Source organism: Apteryx mantelli, chromosome 3 (genome assembly GCF_036417845.1).
Source record: "Apteryx mantelli isolate bAptMan1 chromosome 3, bAptMan1.hap1, whole genome shotgun sequence".
NCBI classification, from domain to species: Eukaryota; Metazoa; Chordata; class Aves; order Apterygiformes; family Apterygidae; genus Apteryx; species Apteryx mantelli.
In genome coordinates this window covers 2,615,425-2,636,556 of record NC_089980.1, presented here as the reverse complement: position 1 = coordinate 2,636,556, position 21,132 = coordinate 2,615,425, and the positions used below count along the sequence as shown (strand labels likewise).

At 45.6% G+C, this 21,132-nt stretch overlaps 1 protein-coding gene across 2 annotated transcripts in view; it reads left to right on the top strand.

The window, feature by feature from the left end:
* The window catches only part of SLC24A3 (solute carrier family 24 member 3), a 247,865-nt gene that overhangs the window by 19,710 nt on the left and 207,023 nt on the right, over positions 1-21,132 (top strand). The window contains exons 1-2 of one of the 2 annotated variants that reach the window (XM_067292623.1): positions 4,199-4,215; positions 12,648-12,785. The gene's annotated coding sequence lies outside the window, so the exon portion shown is untranslated. Of the gene's footprint in view, positions 1-4,198; positions 4,216-12,647; positions 12,786-21,132 lie in introns of those variants that run through there. The other variant, XM_067292622.1, reaches the window with a different exon arrangement.

Sequence of the window (21,132 nt, the reverse complement as noted above, 5' to 3'; positions counted from 1 at the left end):
GATTTACTGCCCATCTCCCTTTTATGCCTCTAAAAACTTCCTCTGTAATTTTAATTCCCTCTAGTAGGAAAAAAGAAATTGTTGGCATCTACACCAAGGTAATGCAAAGGATGCTGCTCCGTCTATCCCTAAAATTCATCTCTGCAACCGCCCCAGAAGCAGAGGAGACAAAAAGCATGCTTTGCTGGCCACGAATAGGAGATGGTACCGTTTTGGGGAACATCACGGGGTAGATGAAGCAGGCAATCACTCTGCCAGCAAAGATGTACTTTACCAGGGGTGCAGGCAAAATTATGCCTGGTGGTCAGCGGCTGCCAAGCGTCAGCGATGATATCAACAGCGTTCAGATCTGTTTGTAAAAGGTGAATCGTTAATGAGATTAATGTGCTGGTGGAAGCATTAAGATTCCCCCGAGGAAAAAAAAAAGTAATAGAGAATGAGGCTAAAAATACTAGAGTGCTGCTATAGTGGGAAACTTCCACCTTGAGCATCGCGTGGTTTCAGCGGGGGCAGAGTGGAAGGTCCAAGGAAGAACAGTGAAAATGATTTGAGGCACGAAAAGATTTTTTTTTACAAGAAGAACTACGCTGTTTAGTTCAGAGAGGAGCTGAATCACAGGAGACGTGATAGATTAAAAAAGAATGGTATTTTTTAGGGGCTGAATTGTTTCTTTTGCCCTTACTAGTAAAGCAAGAAGGCTCTGGCCGATTTAACGGACACACTGTTATGAATAATGAAGCAATTTTCTGGACAAACTGTTAAAGCATAATAAAGGAAACCTGGGATAATCTCATATCCTATATAGCTGTTTGACACAAGATACTAAGCTGGAAATCTTACTTCAGTTCATTTAACTAAGCTTAAACCACCGCTGTTCAGGATGGTGGAGAAGTGCGTGCAGAAATCCACGGGTTTCAGAGGAATCTGTGCAGTAACTAAAAGATAAGTGTTGGTCTAAAAAGGAGGTATTTTACTGAAATGGTGGACTTAGGCCTGAAAAGAGCTAGCTTTTTATTGAGTAGTTGCTGTTAAAAATCTCCTGTTTATTTGTAAATAAAAACCCATATCAAAATGGTTATTTAATAATAAAATGTTACAGAGCACATGAATTTAGAGAAAAACCAATCTTCTTCCATGCTTTCTTGCTAATGAAAGAGATTTTTTTCAACTAAATCCTCCTCTTTTTTCTTGAGGAAAAAGTACTTTCCTTTTGGCAAAATATATTTGGCTATAACCTTTGTGGGGGAGGGGGAAATACTGGGAACACGTGCAGTTTGTATAGACAGTTACTTAAAGTCACTTTTGGGGAGACTTCTCGATTTTTAAGGAAGCGAGAAAGGACGAGCGTGCTCAAGGTTAAAACGCCTCCTCTTTTGCTAGCTGAGCTGCTGATTTCCGAACATCTTTGCTAATCGGGACGCACGATTCCCGCGGCGGGGGGTCTCCGTTACCGACGTCGAAACGCACCGCGGGGCACGTCGTTCCTGCGCCTCCCCGATGTCCCTTTTAATTTAATGGGTTTAGGTCCTCACGACTTCGGCAGCGGTGACTAAGAGCGCTAACGCTGACAAGGAGAGAAGAAAACTGCTTTTTTCCCATTGGGTTAGTGGGCGTGAGAAGACGTGTGGATGCCTTAGCAGCAAAACTGTTAGTTTGCATTGCACCCCGTCTAGATTTCAGTCCGTGCTCCATATTATGGCAGTATCTTCCTAAATATTGCTGCTTCCGCCGTGATTGCGTTTTAGGTGCTGCATCTCTGTTGTGCCAAGAACTGTACAAACGCGCAGGAAGAAACAGGCCTTGCACAGAGCTGAAGCAGGTGAAGGATGAAGCTGTTAACAGAGACCGAGAGCGTTTGGTGAAGGTCACGCAGCGAGTTTGCGACAGGGTGGGAATTAAACTTTGCTCCCTTAAATCGTCGCCTCGTGCTCTGGCTAGAGGCTCCGATACGTGCTTGTTTCACCTTTGCTTTTCCCAGTCCTGGAGGGGAGTTTTGATGGTTTGTCTCTCTAAGTGATGCAGTAGGAGGTTTTTGCCTTTTGCAAAGATACGTGACTGTCATCTGCGCTTTGCTAAGCAAAGTGCTGCAGATCATATAAAAGCTGCGCATGCTTTCGGGCCGCGATGCGTGCAGAACATCCCCTGCACGACCAGAGCCGCGTGCGGTGCCGCGAGCACACCCAGGGAAAGCCAAATGAAATGCCAAGGAGGGGGAAAAGCTGGTTTCAGAGAAAACCACTGCACGAAATATTCTTTCAGATTGAAAGACAGATGAGCTTCAACATCCACCTGTCTGATATTGGCATTGCTGATCAGAAAGGTGGGTGTCATGGAAAGGGGAGTTCACCTGCTTTTCCTAAACAGCATTCCTCCTCGCTGACTCTCCTGTGCCAGTTGCCAGATGTTCTGGGTGGAGTGAGTTCATTTACATGTCACTCCTTAATCAGAGATGCCTCTCTGGAGTTCAGTGGGTTAACACCAGCATCTAGCTTGGCAGGACCATTATCTGGAAGCAGCTGAAAGCTTTATGTGCAATCTTAATGCCGTGGGTGGATTTTTCCAAAGCACTGGCTGACCTAAAAGTTTTCCTTGACTTCAGGATGGGAGTAGGGGAAGACTCAAACGGCATGCATGTGAAAATTTCATTTTCATTTGGTAGGTAGCTGTACAGAGTTGTGTTTGGGGGTTTTTTTGTTTTGTTTTTTGTTATTGCTCTTTGTTTTTAAGCCCAAACTCACCGTGTTGACAGGTCTTCATGCTGTGCTGTGGGAGTAGTAGAATGAGTTGTCATTAGGCCTTAAGAGCATGCTCTGGTCTTCCTACCTGCAGCTGAGCCTAGAAGGTTCCTGCCCAGCTGTTGCTTATACAGCAGATGGTGGCTGGGAAGGCCAGAAGGATCTTTGAGCTGCTGATGTTTTGTGTGCTCTCTGCCAGGAGAAAGGTGGTAAGCCTCTGCCTGGAGGCATGCAGGAGTAGTGTCTGACTCGTCTTTGGAGACCTGTAAGCCATGAGGGTAGGTGCACCTGAGAGTGGAGGCTACGTAGTGCCGGGGTCATTGCTGTGTCTTCCTCAGACGGGTACCTTGTCTTCTGTCTCGCTCCTTTGAGGGTGCGCATGAGGGACGAAGGGGTGCAAAGGCAATGTTTTGTCCATACCAAGTGGTGCCTTTGAGATTGGAAAAGGTTCCTGGGCTGAAAGAGTCAGAGAGCCTGCCTGAGGTCTCTGAAGGGGTCTTGAGATTGGGAGAGAATAGGATATGTTTGAACAAAGACCATCTCTGTAATAATTGCTGGTATTACAAAAATTGTAATAAAAGGCAGACAAAGGTATTGGGGGTGGAGGGGAAGGGGAGAAGAGTTTTGACCTTGTTTCTGCCCCTTCGTAGCCATGAGCAAGAACTTGGATCCAGGTGTTGCTGCCTAGTCTGTGAGCCGAAAGGTGAAGTCATTTGGGGTGGGTGCTGGTGTTGTCTCCCTTGGAGCTGTTTAGCCCTGTGTAAACAAACAAATAGGGCAGAGGAAGCCTGAGAGTGACTTTCCAGAGCAGCGACTAGAACTTTGGTCTGGGTGGAGGACATCTGGGTGCTGGTCTCTGCCCCAGTTAAATTTAATTACCTCTACACAGAGGAACAGCTTCCATGGGAAAAATCTTCCCTGGGCTGTGGAGCTATGTCTTGTTAAATTGGGAGAGCCCCAATGACATTCCTGCCCTGAATTATTTAGAGAGGGGATTTGAACCTGGATCTCCGGTGTCCCTGCTGAGAGTTTTGATGGCTGAGCCATGGAGCACCAGTGCTGCCTCCTCCTCCTCGTTTTTTGTTTTTTTATGGCTGGCACTTGAGTCACTGTGTAATGATGCCCTGAAAAAAAAAAAAGAAAAATCAAAAGTGCTTCATTTGAGAAATAGTCAGAACAAAACCCATTTGGATACTCTGCTTTTTTTTTTCCCTCCTGTTCGGCCAAAATTGTTTTTTCTGACCCCCTTTGCATAAATTTCTTGAAAGCTGGAGAAGGCTCAGGGACTGGGGGTATGAGACAGTTGAGGATTATGTGCTGGCGGACAGGAGTTTGTACAGATGTGCTGGGAAGAGGGGCTGTTAGGGAAGCAGGCTGTGGGAGGTGTGTGGAGGAACGAAGAGGAAGAGGCAGCTCAGCTGGGCTGAGCTGCAGAAGGTTGGAGAGCCCTGTCATGTGTCCGTACCAGCTGGGAGGCAAGGTAAGAAATCCTGATGGGCCACGGAGTTGGTGGTTCCCTGGAAAAGGCACAAGGCGTGTAGGGTGAATATAATCACAAGGGTCTGACTGAGCTTAATGGCTGTTGGCTGGAGAGTGAGTCTTGAGAAATGAATTACAAGAGCTCGGATAGGAGAAATCCTGCAACTCTTCATCTGCCAAAGCCATCAAACTTTTTCCATGAGGATTTGCAAAAGCCAAGCGGAGAGGAGGCCTGCAGGCATGGAGCCAGATGCTGCTTGGCAGCAGGGAATCAGTCTGTGCTTCCTTATCCAGCCGCATCTCCTGTTGGGTTGCCTGCATCACCTGAGAGATGTCCTGAGGCAGATCCCCTCCCAGCACTGGTGGGTGGTATAGGGCAGCAGAAGTCTTTCACCTTGGCATCTTCTATGAGCAGGTGCAAATGGTTAAGTCGTCATTCCTGTACTGCTCCATTTAATACCGGTCTTGCCAGGAGTCTCAAAATAGTTCTGTAAGCAACTTCTATAGATGTTTTCTTCTGCCTTCCCTTATGCGGTGGTAGGCAGCTGGTTTGTGCAGGAGTCTTCGCTTTTCCTCCTGTGCCCAGTGGGCACGTTTGCCCCGTGGCTCCTTGCAGCATTCAGGGCAGCCTCCTAGTTGGTGTGTGCGTGTGTTCTGTGCGTCTGTCAGGTCTTAATGCTGTAGGACTTGTATTTGCAAAATAAATATAATTTCACCCCTTCTGCAACAAGCCAAGGCCCATGTAGTGCACTTGTGTTCCTACTCATGCTATACAAGTATTAAAAATGATGGTGGCCTGACAGATGCACGTCCTCTGTCCTTGTGTCCCTTTCCACCTGGAGCGGTACACATAAAAACACGGCTTTGCAATCAGATATAAGGAACTGGCTGCTCTTCAAAGCCAGATGTTTTGTTTTTCCCTGAGGATGGTCTTTCCTGCTGATGATTCCAAAAGGAAAACATCTCCCAAGTCAGACTGCAATGAAAGATGATCCATTCTGAAGTGCTTATGCAATCCCAAACTTGGATCACCCTGTGGAAATCTGTAGCAGGTCCCCGATTGCCCTAGGAGAAACCAGTGCGCATGAGCTAACTGGCTGCTTACCTGCAGGATCGTGGGGCCAGAAGTAGTGACCGCACAGATGTGCGGCCAGCAGAAGAGAAAATTGAAAGGACAGCTTCACAGCGTGCTCCAATTAATTTAATCGGGCCTAGTTCCATTAAGAGAATTAGTGTGGTCTTTCTTGAGATAGATAATTCAGCTAGTTCGGGGGGGGGAAAAAAAGTAAACCTCCAAAAAACCCAAACCACCACCATCAAAACAATAGATAAAAGGGACAGACAAGAGAGGAGGGAGGGCAAACATGTTTTAGAAAAGCTGTGCTGTTTTTGGCTCAGGCCAGCAGGATCTAGCAGTTTGCATAGAGAGTATTTTATTGTCAGTGAGAGCCAAGGATACCTGCCAGCACTGCGAGGTCGTTAGCAGAAATGCATTATGTTTCTGAAATGCCGTAACGACGGAGCCGTCCCTTTTGGCGGCTCGGCTGGGCCGGTCTCTGGTCTGTCAGCTCTTTGCTGCTGGGGCTTGTTGCTTGCGTGCACCTTTCGTCTTCGTTAGGTTTCGGCACTTCAGTGTCATTAGGCCAAATCCTCCGCTGCTATATATCAAAAGTTCAAGGAGTTATCCTGACTTACCCCAGCTGAGCATTTGGCCTGCATGGGTTTTTTTTTGTTTTTTTTTTTGTTTTTTTTTAATCTTCCCCTATTAATCCAGAGTTGTCCATTGACTCAGCCCCAGTTTGAATGAGCATAAGTCCTATGACATGCTCGTGTTGAGTTACCTCCATACCCCAGTGTGATGCTGGAGAGCTTTCCGCAACCCTTCCTCAGCAAACTTCTAGTCTCTAATTTATACCCTCACCTTCCTCTTAACTTTTTTTTTTTTCCCCCTCTCTCTTCTTGCTCCATTTGTAGGGTGACAGGCAATTTTGGAGGCTCAGATGGTTTAAATGCTAGGTTGGAGGGAGTGCCTGTTGTTGTGGTGGGTTTTTTTTATTTTATTTTATTTTTCCTCTCTTTAAAACAGCAGCTTGGAGGGAAAGATGGTAATTCCTCTCTTCCTCAGGTGGTGGTGTTCACTTAGAGGACAGACTATATGTATTATATTAAACACTTGTCCTCCTAACTGTGAGCTCAGATTATTTGCTAAACACACCCGAGGACACTGGAGTACTTTGGGCAGGGGCACCTGCCTGCGGTGCCTAACATGGTGAGGTCTCCTCCCCAGCTGGAGCCGCTCAGCGTTACCATACCAGGAGTAATTACAGTCATAACGAAGGGAGCAATTGCATTAATTGTTTACCCTGATAAAAAGGTAAGAAAGGGTTTTCCTCATCTGCACAGGAGTGTTGGGGACACCTGTGTGAAAGTAGGTCTTTGCTGGGGAGCTATGTGGATGAATGCAAGACTGGTAAGTCCTTGCATCCCTGTCAAGTCATGATGCCCCCTGCTAAACTGCATCACTTGGCTGCCTCCCACTTTCCAGAGTTGAGTGTGGATATTCTTGCTTCATTTAGATTTTCACGTGTTGGCTATGTGAAGGCAGCCCCATGCTGTCCATGCTACAGGTGGGCAAGCAGCCCCTGAGCTCCACCGTGGTTTGCTTGGCCTCGTTGGAACGTCACCTCCAAGATCCTGCTGGCTTATTGAGGTTCCCATGGGTTAATGCAGAAAAAGAGCACGCTTCCTTGAGATCAGTGCGTAACTGAGGAATACCCGTATATTGTACGACATTACAAAATAGTACTCTTCATGCAGAATAGTGCAGGTTGGAATGTGTTTAGTCACGTGTCTACGGTGCTTCAAGCTGTAAACTTCAACCAGAGCCATCTGGAGGAGGATAAGGAATCGTGAGTTCCCACGTGAAGATCTGGGTCACGCGCTGGCTGTTCCTAGAGGTTTTGAGCAACCCGATCAGCTCTTCTTTCCACTCTATTTCATTTTTGTGATCATAAGCAGAACAGATCGGCAATCTCGCAAGAGAGCCTGTTCCCACCAGGCTGCCACCCCAGCTTGGCAGCCGCCAGAGCTCGCAGCAAACAAGCGCTAATACGCTGGCTGCGTTATTTAAAGAGACAAGGCCGGTGGAAATGCGTTGTCTGCGTTGTCTTATTTATGCTGTGAAATGCAGTACGGGCACAGAGACGGGGAAAAATTACTTGTATTCTTATTGTCCGCAGAAATATCTGTGGGAGCAAGCAGAAATAAATCTCTCTAGAACCTGGATTCTGAGCCTGTAATTTAAAACTGGTGCTGGATAATGGGAGTTGTGGAAAATACCTTGTGGCAACATGTAGGGTTTTTTTTTTCTTTTTTTTTTTTTTTTAAATAATACTCCCACTTTAGAATATGCTATGGAGCAGAACTTTGGAAAAAATCTTTATTGCAGCAAAGTTTTTAAAGATGTTGCAGTATTATTGTAATACAAAGCCAACAGCATTAATAAGAAAAATGCTAACTATAAAATATATATTGGCCTAAATAAAATGACAGTATAGCTAATGCGAAATGTTTAGTAGGTTTTTTTTAAACTCAGCTGAGAAATTGAAACGAATGGCTTTGATACTTTTCTCATTAAAAATCATTAAAATTAAGCAAACATACCAATTCTGAATAACTGCATTTTCAGAAAGAAAACTGGTTTTTTTAGTTTCTTTTTATTATTGTTTGTTTGTTTAAACCTTTGCTACTCATCCTTGTAAAGAAGAGTTTTGCTCAACCCCTGCCATTTTCACAGCACCTCCACGGAGCGTCAGATTTTGGTTCTATCTTTGCTGGCTGTTATTTAGTGGCTATTTAAATTAGTGAATTGGGTTCTTTATTGGCGAAATAAGGACTTAGGCCGTGTAGCCTGTGGCTGTGCTGCGAAGCTTCAGGTCAGCATAAGTTTTGCCTTAGGACAGCTGGATGAAGGATTGCGAGATTTGGTCTGCAATGGGAAGCCTGAAGCCCGTGCAGCGAAAGATTTGCTCTCCGAGAATATCTGTGGTTGTTGCATCTACCTTTGTGCAGCTGTTGTGGAGATGAGATTGCATAGTATTTTCTGATACTCTCTAAATCAGAATATACGTGTGTTTTTTCCCTCTGAGGTGGCCGAGCCCCTTTGGCAGCAGCCGCGGGTGTTGTGGCATCCTGATGCCCGGGCTGGCCGCCCGGGTCCGGCGTTGGCGGCTCACCGTTCGCGCAGCCCTCACCGTCGTGGGATGCTGCAACCGAGGTGATGTCCCTGACGCCGGCTGCCCCAGCACCCTGCTTTGCTGCTGCTGTTGGGTGGGTGGTTTTGTTTTGTTTTGGCTTGTTTTTTGGGGGGGAGAGGGGTTGGTCGCCTCATGCCGGCGCCTAACACGGGGTGGGATGCTGCTAGGTCAAAGTGGTGGCACCCCACACCCCACGTTCAAGGGGACGGCCGGTACGTAGGCACCCGTGCGCGAAGGGTTAAACCACGGCTGACAGTTCCTCTTTCACTGAATCTGCCAAAACACGAATCCAAGTTTCTGAGCTGCTTTTTGCAAAGGCCGATAAGAGAGCAGCCAGTGCCCGTAGGGCAGGCGTCAAGCTGCTCCCCGCTGCGCTTCGGGGAGGCCTGTCTCAGCAAGCGGGGAAGTGCAGACCCCCATGTTTGGGCCTTGGCAGCGAGAGCTGGCGTTTTAATTGCCGTAAAATGTCCGTGTTTGCAAGGTTAAAATCTCGATGTGTCCCTGTTTTCCCAGGGACATCCTTAGAAGGCCCGACCTTTGAAGAAAGCATTTCATTTAATCTTTAACTTTTATTTCCTATTGCTCTGTTGAGCCAGGTACAGTTTGGAGTAGAGACACCTAAAGCAGGATTTGGTCAGCGAGTTCTGCTGTGGGATGGCTTCCCTTGCTTAAAGCTGGAGCTATAGGAGAAGAGCTTAAAGTAAGACAAATCAAAGTCATCTCATCAACTTCAGCTGCGGACAGATTCTGCTCTTTACGCTCATTTGTGTGAATGCCAAATGTGACTCCGTTACAAACGCTTTTTTTGCCAAATTAAGCTTTCCTCCCTTACAAAGCCATCTTGAACGTATGGGGTTTTTTTTTTGTTTTGTTTTGTTTTTCATGCCTCTTTTGGAAATGTTTGCAGTCTGAGACAGAAAGCTGTTTTGCGTTGGGAGGAAACGGGAGAGCTTTCTGCAGGAACTTGGGGGAAAAGCAGCAGTCCTAGAAAGAGCTCGTGGCTTTTCCCTCGTGCCTTGCATCCGCATAACGGAGCACAACCAAGCATCAGCGGCTTAGGGGAAAGCCTCGCTGCTTTGAAAACAAGTTTGTATGTGGAACTGAAACTGCTTAGCTCAGGTTACCAAAGTGTGTTTATTATTAAAGAAGATGTTTGATGCTGCACTGTTGCATGGGCTCTTTTTGAGAAACACAGCCCACCTCGACTGGTGGTGTTTGTATGTGTTTAACTTTAGGCTCAAGCTCTTACCCTTGCTCGCAGACAAAACAAACAGCAAACAAGCGTTCTCTGAAGTGGGGAATGGTGCAAAGCGCCTGAAGCTTAAAATGATGATGTTTAATTTACCAAGTTAAACACTTTTTGCTTAGAAAGCGGAGCGCTCAAGGCTGCCTGTGCAGTTGTGATTCTCCCCCGAAAGATGCATGTGCGCTGGCTCCTGCCTGCCTTGGTGGTGTTGGTCCCCGGCATTGCTTCTTGCCCTTGGATGTCCACTTCCAGGCGTAGCAATGCCTCGCTGCTGGTAGCATGACCTGGGAGCTGCCCTGGAGCTGCGTGAGACGTGGAAGTCTGTGCAAGACGGAAGCCTCAGGTTGGCCACTCCCGTCTCAAGGGGATGAGTTGGAAAACCGAACGAAAGGGCTGGGACCTGCAGTACGTCTTTTCCTTTACCCTGAAGGATCCTCTGAGTCACCGTCCCAAAACTGTGTTCTCTCTTCCGCTGCTCTTTGCTCGCGCTCTGCCTCAATAGTGTCTTTCGTGCTGAGCAAACCTGGGAATATTTCGGCTTCAAAGCTGGCTAACGCTTCAAATACTGCGTTCAGACTCCTGCCGCGGCAGTGACCCTCAGCGCCGTAAAGTCCACGCGCAGAATCGTGTCTGTAATGGCTTTTTGACAGACAAAATGGCATGTTCTTCCCAGCAGGCAGGGCAGCCAGGCTTTGCAGCAACCTGAAGGCGTGCGGGGGAAAGGCCACGGGCGTTATCGGCGATACGCACTTGAGGAGTAACTTGAGTAGCAAAGTCCTTGTGAGAGAGGCTGTGTTTTGCTTGGCAGGAATAAGATGGATGGGTGGGTGGAAATCTCGCACGAATGTTTGTTATCAGATAGGCTCAAGGTCTCTGTGGCAAGAATAGTGGATTTTTGTGCGTGCGCGCCTCCTTGAAGTGGATGCATCAGCTTCCTTTAAAAAAAAAAAAATTCTTTTTTTTTCCCCCTCCCTTGAGAGTTTAAAATTGTATCGGATGCATGGAGCTGACAAATGAACACGTGCTTTCAGCTCATTAGACAGACATGACATGGCCAAGGCTGACCAGCAGTGTGCCAAGAATGTCATGGAAAACAGCCAGCTGTTTTTGTTGACATTGCTAAAATAGAATTTCACTTAGCGGCACCAACTCAAAGCCAAGAGGGGGAGTGAAGCAAGGAAAGAGTCACTGCGGAGTAATAAGAGGCAAAGGAAATAACCACGTATTTTATAGGGTTGCTTGCCATATACTCGTACCTGAAACCATCCCGTGCTTTGCAAGCGTGGCGGCAAAACGTAGGTGGAAATACTGAGCTGGAAGCAAACCATGAGTTTGGTTCTTGAAGTTGCTTTAGAACGATTTTGGTTTGATGCGCTGCTCTTGCTGAATGGTTTGGGTATAACGCGTCTTCAAGTTTATTACAGAAAATTAGTTTTGGTAGCCAGTGGGTCAACTTTTTGGTGTTTCTTGCCCAGCTATCAATGTCTACATTCACTCCTCAATACAATACTTCAATTCTTTGTGGCTTCTTCCTCTGTAGCAAAATCCTGGCGCTAGCTGCCCATATCCTTTGCTAGAGTTGGAAATGTCTCTCCAGTCGTCTTTTTATTACTCTTTGCTACTTCCCTGCTTTCCAGGTGATAAGTTTTGTTCCACTGGGTTAATGGCTTAGGAATAGGGTTTTTCTTTAGTGTTCTTGGGGGCAATTGTGTGTGGCACTGAAATTTGTTTGATAGAGCAATGCAGTGGTTTTGCAATCAGCTCTGGGTCTTGCTAGCAACAGAATTGGCAAGAAAAAACAGAACGGTTGATGCTTGAAAAACATGAAATCGGTAAAGGCACAGACATATAATATTAGAAGGGTTTTACATGCAAGGGCATGATAGAGTGAGCTCAACCCCCCCGCTTTAAAATGATTAACACCAGCTGTGGTGAGATTTTATCCTTTTTGGGGTTTTACATGAAGTACATCTCCCTGATGTTTATAGACACTTGCTGACTTGAAGTAGGGAAGACTACTTAATTGACTTGGAGTCATGCTTTGGCCAGTATGCTGTGATCTCTGTGGCTTCAGAGAGATTGCGTTGGATGGGAATAATGATACAGCCGGGCTTAAGAACCATTTTGAGAATGAATGCATCTTTATGCTCTGTGACCAGACTTTCTGAGCAGAACCTGAAGGAAGATAGATATTTCATGTTTGTAAGTGACTACCTCATAATGCATCAAAAAAGCTGGTCTCTGCCCCACAGGGAGTAGCTTCAAGAGCCTTTCCACCAATGTCAGTAGACAACGCGTTGGGCACAAGGTATTGAAGTAGATCCCTATGGAGCAGTTTGGTGAAAATAGCTGTTCAAATGTACGAAAACTTAATTTGAAAATGGTGGTTGCTCCTACATCTAAGTCCTCTCTCTGATGCCCTCTCCCTACTTCTGTTTCTTGATATGATGTGAGTCACTGAGTTCTGCCATTGCAGTCACGAGAAACCATATACTTCATTGGGGCAGAGCTTTCCTAACGCATGCATAGCATTTTATTGATTCACAGAGCTGCCTACCTATCTTCTGTGTGTCAAATCACTGTTTCATTTTTGCAAAAACAGTGAGTGGTACTCCCATTTTAACCTGATTGAAGCTTACAACTTCTTGCAAAACATTAGATGCACTGCTAGTACAAACCTTTTTAAAAAAAGACGGGTTGCAAAGGAATGATTCTGACTCTTGATGCTGTTGGGACTAACTGGGATGTGGAGCTAATGGCAGCCTACCTTTTACAGTGGGATTAGAAACACTATCATTTCTAAAATGAAGGGACTCTTGGTTTTCCATTGCTTTGAAATGCAGCTGTTTTGGCTGCTTCAAGGATTCAGGAACAGAGTCACAAGTTGCTTTTCCTGTGCAGTCTCATGTATCTACTGCTCTTTTCCTCTAGGTTATGATGCCCTGAGCTATTCTGTGGAAAATAATGACAAATGGAGTGGGAGAGGGCTACTGCAAGCAAATGAGGAGAACACGACTGAAGTCCCAGAGGATGGGGGGCAGCCGTACGTCAGAAATTGCACTGAACCAGGTAGGAATGAAAGTCGTCTCCTGCTTCTCAGGCTTATAGTTGACTTTCTTACCTCCAAATATCTGTACTGGTATCACCTTCACTGCCAAAACCACTTTACTTACATATTTTTACATCCATAAACATGCTCGCTGTGTTTTCCTTATATGACTGCACGGCATGAGTATTCCGGACTCCCTCTGCAGCTCGGGTTAAGAGGAGGGCTGGCTGTCAACTGGAGCCCAAGACAATGTTTAACAAAGGCTAATAGGCAGATTTTAAGACTTGTGTAAAAAAGCTCAGTGCAGAGATCCTACGTGGAGTGCCTTCCGTGTTTATTGCATAAACGTTGTGTTCAGTTCTTGCTGCGGAACGTACGCAATGAAGACGCTTGTTAATAGGATTATTTGTGACATTAGTAGGTAGTCATATACTTAATACAAGTAGTTCCATCAGCCGTGGACCCGAAAAAGCCTATTTTTCTATAGTTTGAAGTTCCACAGCCGAGTTCCTGGGTTGATTTGCTGATGCGAAATAGAGCTCAGTTTGCAATGCAGCTTTTTCCTCAGGGAGGGACCTTTGCAGAGTCTTTCTCCTCTCCTTGACTCTGTTTCTTATGAAACTCACAGAAACTTAATGTCACTGAAACTCTGCTGCTCTGTTCCGTTTGATTGAAGCCGCTTGACATATCCAGAAGCCTTTGGAGGAGCTGGACACAAGCATATACCAGCTGTATTTATATGCTTCATACAGCCCCCTTCCCTCAGGGATCCGACTGCAGCCAAATTTAAGATTGATCGGGGTGGGGCAGGGGGGAGAATATTCAGCTGTAGGAAATGTGCTTTTTGAACTTGCCTTTTCTGGGGTATTTGGAGCTTTTGTTAGTTTCTTTTACTTTTTCTGAAAGCATCCCCCTTTATTTGGGGGGGCAATTTCCTTTTCCTGTAATTGAAAGAACCAGTTTCTTGCAACCCTGTTCCAAAAAAGCTCTCCCTGGATGCTAGAAAAAAGAACAAAGTGGGGATTCTTTTCAGTTTTCATCCAATTGATTGTATGTAGCATTTGTTTTTACCTAAATGGAAGTCATTAGAATAAATCACTATTAATGGAGAAACTTCATAAGCTGCTTGGTCCTATGTTTTTTCATCTTCATAGAAAAACTTGGATGTCATTTTGTCAAAATTCAGGGAGGGGAGGGGAATGGTGTTTATTCTTTCTTCATGAGATTATATAGGTTATGTGCCCCAAGAGAAATTCTAACAAATAAAGTCCTTGCTGCATTTCTCAGCCTTTAATTTTTCCTCCACTGTAATCCTTAATAACGCTTCTGGACAGATGGATGATATATTCTCTTTTCAACAGCAAAAATTAGGACAAAAATTCTTCTTATTCTGTTCTTTGCTTGCTTGCATTTCTCCCATACAGATGCAGTCTTATAGCCTCACATCAGTATCTATAATAATCCTTTCCCCCGCTTGTCTCACTGCATCAACATCTGCTATCTCACCATCCTCAGCTATTTCTACTGCCATCACCAAATAAAATTGCCTATATGAAATGTGTGGGGTTTTATTCGTGGTGCGTTTTTCCCCTTTTCCAGAAGATAAAACAACAATAATAAGGTGTATTGTATAGCGTCCAGGAGAGAGAAAGTAGAAATACCTCGGTGAATTACTGTCGTTTCTGTGAAGGGTCAGGAAATCACCAGAGAACACATTCTGGTAATGACAGAACTTATTAGAGGTCTTGTAGAAAAGAAAGCAAAAGTAACAAAGTTCAGGCAGAGTGTGTTGTTTCACTGATTTCATTAGGAGCAGTAGCAGAGTACAAATGTAAGTCATTAAAGCTTTTCTGGATGGCGATCAGAAACATTTGAATTGTATTGCTTTAAAAGGGAGCGGGACCCTGTTGAAGCATCTGGGATGACTTCAATAAGCTGTAGGCCATACACAGAATATATCAAGTTCTGCTTTTTCAACAAATGAAATCAGTAAAAGAGTAAAAAAGAGCTGGTGGAAGTGATGGTGTAGATAGTGTTGAAATGTGTTCTTGTTCTGAAAGTGTTTTTGTGCTGTATATGGTAATACAACATACAGAAGTAAAGCGTTCTCGATTGTGCTTTGAGAAGAGTTTCAAAGTTTTTTCCATTTTCCCTCTGATTCAGAAAGATGCCAAGTTTCTGAATACTGCAGAAAATGGGAAACCTATCATGAGCCTGTACAGCTTCTTAATGTCTTTCTCTCTCCCGATGCCACGGAGTGAAACACCCATTCAGGAAATTGAAATGAGACCTGATGGTGGAACTGGGCTGCTGAAATCAATCTAGCTGTAGTCTAACATGCAACTTTAATCACCGCCCAAATAGAGTTGAACAAGTGCGCCAATAATTTGCAGGTTGAGACCGAAAGCCTCAGAAAGACAGCAGAGATCCTGTCTGCGCTGTAAGCTGCCAGATCATGTCCAAAGCAAGCACGTGGAGGCAAGAAAGGGGAATTTTACCTTGCGCCACACATTTTGGATCGTTACTTGCAATAAAGCAAGGTGCAACATTTCTGACAAAAATCCTGTTTTTAAACTAACGGTGCTTCTAGCTAAAAGCTTAATTTTATTGATTTGTTTTACTGGTTGACTGATGCATAGTTGGTTGAATGGAAGAGAGGAGAGAAGGAAGTGTGTTTTGGGTTGCTCTTACTGCTCTAAATGCATCTCTATCAGTGCTCAAGCCGGTTTGGAGCTGCTTTTAAAAAAAATAAAATGAAATCACCTCTTTGCCATTAGAAGATGCCGATTCAATGGAATCAAAAGTTTAAAAAGAAACTTGGTTGGCTGACTTGGTTTCTTGGGTTGCTGCCAGCCTGGGCTGCTCAGGTAACTCCCTTGCAAAGAGATGGCTCCTTGGGGAGCCGGGGCTGCCTGCCCCTCTTGAGATTTGGGAGTGGGACTCCCAAATCTCTCCTTTCCCTTCCCTCCACATCCTTGCTCCTCCAAAATCTTTTGCATGTTGGTAGAAAATCTTTCTTTTTTTTGGTTAGTTTACCTCCTTCAGCACAGTTTCCAACAGCAGCTTTCATGTTTAAAAGTATATAGAGGAATAGGGTGGTTTAAATCAATGTATAACTTTGACACTTATAATTCTGTCCCTGTTGAACAAAGCTGATTGAAGACTTGATTCAACACCCTTTGAAGGCAACAAAGTCCTTCTTAGACCTGAGTTAATGTAATAGCCGAGAAGCATAAAAGCTCACAGAGCTTGTCTGTCTTTGCCTTCTCTAAGGGCTTGTCTCTACTGAGCTGCTCAGGGAATTTGAGGCAATTTGGCTAAAGTTTGTGGGGTTGCTGAGCATAATTCAGCCTGTGGTGGATGACCTAACCCTCAGGTATCTGCTGTTATTTGGGAATCAGCATAGCTTAGTCGTCCTTAGCATCCACACGGGACTTTCACTTATATACGTTTGGCCTTCAGGTGATTCTCCTTCCCTTTGGTGGTTGTCCGAAGTGTGGGGAGGTGGGGACAATGCTGCCTAAAAAAACCACTTTTTTTCTTTTTTCATTCTTTCTTGCATATTTCCAAAATTAAGCTGTACTAGCATCAATAGCTACGCAAAAGTGAGAAAGTTCAGAAGGGCAGTTTCACCTTGTCTGTTGAAATGTTAATTGAAAAAGATAAGATGCCAATGCCTTGGCTTTTGTATTTTTTTGGCAGTAAACACATCCTTACATGCTAAAGGAAGGATTTTTTTTTTAACTGCATGTGTGTTCAGGCTCATTTGAAAAACACTGCATTTTCCAACTGCTATTTTTATTTTCTAATGATTTATACAGTAAGATATCTAATAGCATTTTATTATCAGAACTGCTCCAAATAGTTTTTTTTGCTTATTTTTCATTTGAAACATAAATCGTAGAGGTATTAAAGGGGTGAAATTGGCAGAATCCAGCCTTAAGACCTTTTTTCGTAGGGTTTTTTCTTTTTTTTTTGACTTCCTCTTGTACTTTTTCACTCTGTGAAGCTGTTGTGATTGGAATGATAGCACGGTCTTTTTGACCAGTTACCCTTCCCTGTTACGCAGCCCTGATTGACAGGACCGGTGAGGCGTTATCAGCCCAACGGGGTGGCAGTTGGAAATCTTGCCCTGGTTAGTTCTGGGGGATTGCTGTTTCCAAAGTGGGGAAAGCAAATAAGAGGCACTGGAACACTTCCTTTCAAAAATCTGTTGAACATGGCTCATGCAACGCCAACCTGGTAACCTTTTCTGCTAGCACCGTGCATACTTTGTCAGTACGTACAGAGCTGGTTCGCTGTCGTGCACAGCGCTTGGTTAGGGGCCAACTCTTTGAGCGACCGCCTCTAGAAGCTGTTGCAAGCTAGTACTTGACTATGGATGATGCGGAAAAAATGTGCACTCCCAAAAAAGCAGGAAAAACGGCAAGGCGTGGCAAACAGATGAGGTGAAACGGTAGCCTCCAAAGAAGACCCCGGTTTTTGGCAAGTCTGCTAGTTTATTTTAGCTACATGTTGCTGGGGGATTGAAGAATGAGCAAGAATGCTTGAAATGCCGATTTAAGCCTTGCTGCTCTGAGTCCTGTTAGACAGAAGTAAGAAGTTGAGTAATATTCGTTGTTTGCTCAGCCCCAACGCTGTTGTAATATTTGACTGGTTAAGTGCTTGTGGAAGCAGAGCAACAACAACAGAAAAAAACCCTACTTCCTTTTCTAAAGGTCTTCTGGTCTCTTGTTGTCTTCTGCTCCCTTGTTTTCCAATCCTGTAGTCAAACCTGCTTAGCTCTGCCCTCTTGGCTGGCTCTTCATGGGAATATCTGACTGTGCTGTCCTGCAGCAGGTGTTCTCCTGGTCTCTGCTACCGTCCTCTTGTATCTTGACCTTGTATCTACGTGAAGGTGTGTGGAATGAGGTCTGGCCAAAAAACTGGGCAAAGCTTATTCTACAGAAAAGCGGTATTGTTTAACCAAAGCAGTTGTGATTTTGGGTTAGGTTTGACAAACAGTTTTAGCTAATAAAAAAGAAATGGTGAGGAAGGAGAAGTATCCTTGTCGCCTCAGGCAAAGTGTCACTTTAACACCCAGTCCTGTTTGGCAATATGACTCACTTATGGGAAGCCAAGGAAAAGGCTTCAGCTGATTGAATCTCGAGCGTTGGGTCAGGTCCATGTGCTGCCATGTTTTGAGCTAGAATTGCACTAGAGAAATTCTGAGGAACTTGCTGTTAACCCACGCTTAATTGATCAGCTGTTAGGAATGGAAACCAGACCTCTGTTCCAGCAGCAGCAGGATCTGGACCTAACGTGGCCTACATTTGCCCAGGTAAAAGATGAACATCCTGCAGGCTTAATCCTCCCCGAAAAGGAGGCTGCCGTGAGCAAAAGCAGGTTACTTCTATTACTTGTATAAAGAACTTCAGCTTTCAAGGCCACTTACAACATTGCAGCAGAGATTTTTCTGCATCTGGAGTTTGCATAAGAGATGATAGGCCAGGGAAACTGCTAAGTAGGGACTTTCTAATTAACAGGAGACGATAGCAGAGGATAGCTAAGCAGAGATTTTATACTTCAGACTAATGAATAATTTGAAAAGTGAGCTTTATTTTTTAAAATAAGTAGAAACCTCTACTCAGAGGATCAAATCCAACTGTGATGTGGAAAGGAGAAAAGGGTTAAGCAACAGTATAGTTTCTCCTATGTCATACGGCTCGTATATCGGGTCACTAGACAGGCACAAATGCAGGTGGACACCTGTGCATGAGGTCTCCTGGAGTCTGTGGTTTTACGAGGTCACGTGCTTGGAAAGGAGCTGCAGTTCTAGGCTGTAGCTGGAGAGCAGATACCTCTTTTACCCCTGCGTCCTGAGACTGCAAAAAATACGCTTTACTCTTGGATCATTGGGTCCTGTTGCAGCAGTTCAGCTTAAAAGTTAATGTTGAGAAATTGGAAAGGGCTCAAGAAGAGAGACAGTAATAATTTAAGGGCAGGAAAAATGCACTTTACAGTAACGCAATTCGAACAGGAGACAGTAGATGTTACTAGAGCACGGTCTCAGTACCTCCACCTGAGGAAGACCTCTGACAGAGAGCATCACACCTGCTGAAACAGGGAGGTTGGTTAAATGTTGAAATGCTTTTGTGGGATATGCTGTGAAAGATGTCAGACAGAATTTCTGGGCAGGAATCACCAGGTAAGCTGTGTGGCCCATGTCCTCCAGGAAGTGCAGTGAAGAAGACAGCCAGATGAAGCCTTTTGACCTGCAGGTCATTTTTACTTGAAACTCCTGTAGCACTGGCTGCTGTGGCCTCCTGGCTTTCTGGTCTCAGGGGAGCATAAATTTAACTTGTGCTCTACCTCCTGTCTTCAGACCATTGGTGGTGCTCTGAGCACAGCCGCCAGGACAGTAATCCGGAAGGTGTCTGCGCCTTGCATCAGCCCATCACTACAGGGTCCAAGTTTCTGGCCTCTGGTGGTACTTTCAAAGGGCTCTGGTGAGTGCACTTGGCGGTGGAGGGGGAAGCTGACCAAGCTACTGGTCCTTGCTGTCTGCTCAACCCTTCTGCTAGAGGTGTGGCACTCCCAACAGACCTGGGGCTTCTGTGTGCCCACGCTGTGGCTTCCCCCATTTCAGAGGCCGTCATCCAAGTTTAGCCTGCCAGCACGAGTAGGTGTTGTCGGGGAGCGGCGAGGGCCAGCTCCTCGCTAAGGGATGGGGAGCCAGGAACCATGCATGGTAACAAGTCCGGCAGGGCAGGGGCCTCACCAGCCTGCGCCCAGCCCTGATGCACCCAAGTAAATGAGCAAGGCAGGACCAGAGATGGTAGTCAGGCTCAGTCAAGAGTTCAGATCAACAGACGCGTTTGTGGTGATGAGGCAGGTCCAAGGTCAAGCCAGGAGGTCAGTCCATGGGTCAGGAGCAACGGAGTCCATAGCAGACACCAGTGTGGCAGCAGGCTGGTGCTCCTACCATGCAGCTTGGGCAAGGTGTGAAGGGCCAGGGCTGAGCCTAACTGGGGCTCCCGGGCAAAGGGTGTGGGTGGAGACTCCAGGTGAGGCTGGTCAGGGCCATTAAGGCCACTAGGCCCTGACAGATGTGTGCTAAGTTGGCCTGAGAATGGATGTGGCTAAATCGTGGACACGTATTCCCTTTGGATGACTCTGCTTTAGGCTTGTAATTCCTGGCAGAGGGTTGAGGTGGCCATCATTAGGTGGGAGTTTTTCTACAGCCTGAGCAAAATTCACCAGAGCCGGTCTGTCCCCATCCTGATGTTAGTCACCTCGTTGACATCAGCACTAACCTCTTGCCCCTATAGCAGAGAAAGGCGAGAAGCTTGTAGGCTGCATTTGGATGGGACATAATGTGCCTAGGAGTTTGTACTGGAGGTTCCTTGATTCCTTTCTGTGACATCCCTCTGTGGACAACCAGGAAAATGGGACAAGTTCCCAGAGGCAGCCTGCCCTCTGAGAAGCTGCTAAGGGTGTCCCTCTGAAAAGAGGAGAAAGATCTCTGAGGGAAGGAACCGAGCAGTACCACAGCATGGGAAGATGGCCAAGGTCCAGTCAGCGTGTGTATTGGCCACTTTTTGCCTTTGGCCTGTTGCAAAGACCTCTTGTGGATGGAGCAATCGAGGCTTGCATCAGCAGTCGGAGAAACCAAGCGGAGAGGGGCGTCCAGAGGGTATTACCTAGAGCCAGTAGTGCTTTTGTAACGCTGCAAAATGCGTGTAGCAGTGAGAACGTGGTCAAGCGGACAGGAGAGGACAGGTCTCCTTAAATAGCAGAAGCACTCCCTGCTAAGAAAGCCTACCCTCTAGGCTTTGCCCTGCCAGGAAGCCCAGAGCGCTGTTTTCTCACCTGTCAGAAAGAGTCTTGGACGAGCACCCCAAGCCTGCCAGCGAAGGAGCAATTGCTCATGGCAAGCTGAGGTCCCAGTGCCATCCTTGGTTAACTTTGCACTAGACTGACATATGTTTCTACTGACAAGCTGTCGTCATGTTCCTCCCCCAGTGTTACCACTTCCCACGTGCTTTGCCGATGCTCCCACACTGGAAAGGCTGCAAATAAAATAACAGTCCTGCTCGAGTGTGGCATTTTAAAGTCATTATTAGTAATAGCAGGAAATACATGATTACTACAGAAACTAAAATACTCGGTAAACTCATTTAGACCTTCAGGCAGAGAAGTGTTTGAGTTAAACAGCCAAAGAAGTTTTTATGCAATTATTTCTTGTTTCCTCCTCGTATTTCAAAAGCAACCTTTTTATCCATATTTCTCCAGTGAGTCACAGATTATGATAATGTAATTTGTAGTGCTTGGCTATGAAGTAGGTAACTCTTCTAGCTTGCTTGCTTATGCTTGTTACTGTTTCTT